Here is a 2,500-nt window from a genome sequence, read left to right as displayed (position 1 = left end):
AATTAGTGGGTCTAAAATCTGTGGGATCACAGTCAGCAAGACATCGTACCCCCTTTCTCTATCTCTCTCTCCCTCCGAAAGAGAAAGAGAGAGATTGAGAGAAAGAGAGAGATTGAGACAAAGCAAGAGAGAGAGAGACAAAGCAAGAGGAGAGAGAAAGAAAGAGAGCGAGAGAGAGACAAAGAAAGAGAGAGAGGAGAAAGACAGTGAGAGATCGAAAGAGAGAGAGAGACAGTAAGAGGGAGAGAAAGAGAGACAGTAAGAGGGAGAGAGAGACAAAACAAGAGAGAGCGAGACAGTAAGAGAGAGAGAGTAAGAGAGAGAGACACAATAAGAGAGAGAGAGACAGTAAGAGGGAGAGAGAGCGAGAGATGGATAGAGAGAGAGAGAGAGAGAGAGAGAGAGAGAAAGAGACACAATAAGAGACAGAGAGAGACAGTAAGAGGGAGAGAGAGAGAGAGAGAGAGAGGGGGGGAGTTGCTGAGAAGTGGAGAGAGAGAAGAAGAGATTCAAAGGGACTTTGGGTAATTCACATTCTGTGTGGAGAGAGAGATAGTGATGTGTTGGAAGTCGCTGTCACTGATGCCAGGAGCAACATAGTGCAGATGTACTGATATAGAATGAACAAAGGACTCTGAGCCACAGAGTGACTCCTCACAGCTAGCTCATTAGTCTGGATCTGTAGCAATGTGTCTGTGTAAGTTTACAGTGTGACATGGATTACCTCACTTTCACCATGTATTGAAAGTAAGTGTATGCACATGTCAACAATACATACATTTTAAATTAACAGATCAGGCTGATGAACAAATCAAATCAAATCAAATCAAATTTATTTATATAGCCCTTTGTACATCAGCTGATATCTCAAAGTGCTGTACAGAAACCCAGCCTAAAACCCCAAACAGCAAGCAATGCAGGTGTAGAAGCACGGACAAGTGTGTGTGTGTGTACGTGCTTGCGTGTGTGTGTGTGTGTGTGTGTGTGTGTGTGTGTGTGTGTGTGTGTTTGTGTGTGGGTGTGTGTTTGTGTGTGTGAGTGATTGTGTGTGTAAATGTGTGTGTGTGTCTATGTGTGAGTGAGTGAGTGAGTGAGTGAGTGAGTGAGTGAGTGAGTGAGTGAGTCTACACTACCAGTCAAAAGATGACACACCTACTCATTCAAGGGTTTTTCTTTATTTGTACTATTTTCTACATTAGACAAACACATAGACAATCTGGAACATTTCAAGACATTTGAAAGTTTCTTCAAGTGCAGTCGCAAAAACCAACAAGCGCAATGATGAAACTGGCTCTCATGAGGACCGCCACAGGAATGGAAGACACTGAGTTATCTCTGCTGCAGAGGATAAGTTCATTAGAGTTACCAGCCTCAGAAATTGCAAATAAATGCTCCACAGAGTTAAAGTAACAGACACATCTCAAAATCAACTGTATCAGACTGTATGAGACTGTAGAGGAGACTGTGTGAATCAGGCCTTCATGGTTCAATTGCTGCAAAGAAACCACTACTAAAGAACACCAATAAGAAGAGACTTGCTTGGGCCAAGAAACACGAGCAATGGACGTTAGACCTGTGGAAATGTGTCCTTTGGTCTGGGGTCCAAATTTGAGAGTTTTGGTTCGAACCAGCGTGTCTATGTGAATGGATGATCTCTGCATGTGTATTGCCTACCGTGAAGCATGGAGGAGGAGGTGTTATGGTGAGGGGGGCTTTGCTGGTGACACTGTCTGTGATTTATTTAGAATTCAAGGCACACTTAACCAGCATGGCTACCACAGCATTCTGCAGTGATACGCCATCCCATCTGGTTTGGGCTTAGTGGGACTATCATTTGTTTTTCAACAGGACAATGACCCAACACACCTCCAGGCTGGGTAAGGGCTAATTGACCAATAAGGAGAGTGATGCATCAGATGACCTGGCCTCCACAATCACCTGACCTCAACCCAATTGAGATGGTTTGGGATGAGTTGGACCGCAGAGTGAAGGAAAAGCAGCCAACAAGTGCTCAGCATATGTGGGAACCCCTTCAAGACTGTTGGAAAAGCATTCCATTCCAAGACTGTGCAAAGCTGTCATCAAGGCAAAGGGTGGCTATTTGAAGAATCTCAAATACTTTTTTGATTACTACATAATTCCATGTGTTGTTTCATAGTTTTGATGTCTTTAATATTATTCTACAAGGTAGGAAACAGAAAATAAAGAAAAACCCTTGAATGAGTGAGTGTTCTAAAACGTTTGACTGGTAGTTTGTGTGAGTGAGTATACAAGCTTCATGTGTAGCATCATCTCCACCATCTTCATCCCTACCTACCTACCTACCTACCTACCTACCTACCTACCTACCTACCTACCTACCTACCTACCTACCTACCTACCTACCTACCTCCCTCCCTCCCTCCCTCCCTCCCTACCTACCTCACTACCTACCTACCTCACTACCCTACCTACCTACCTACCTCCCTACCCCCTACCTACCTACCTCACTACCCACCTA

Source organism: Oncorhynchus tshawytscha, linkage group LG31, assembly GCF_018296145.1.
Source record: "Oncorhynchus tshawytscha isolate Ot180627B linkage group LG31, Otsh_v2.0, whole genome shotgun sequence".
In the NCBI taxonomy this organism is placed as follows: domain Eukaryota; kingdom Metazoa; phylum Chordata; class Actinopteri; order Salmoniformes; family Salmonidae; genus Oncorhynchus; species Oncorhynchus tshawytscha.
The sequence above is the reverse complement of the archived record's forward strand: the minus strand, read 5'-3'. Positions refer to the sequence as shown.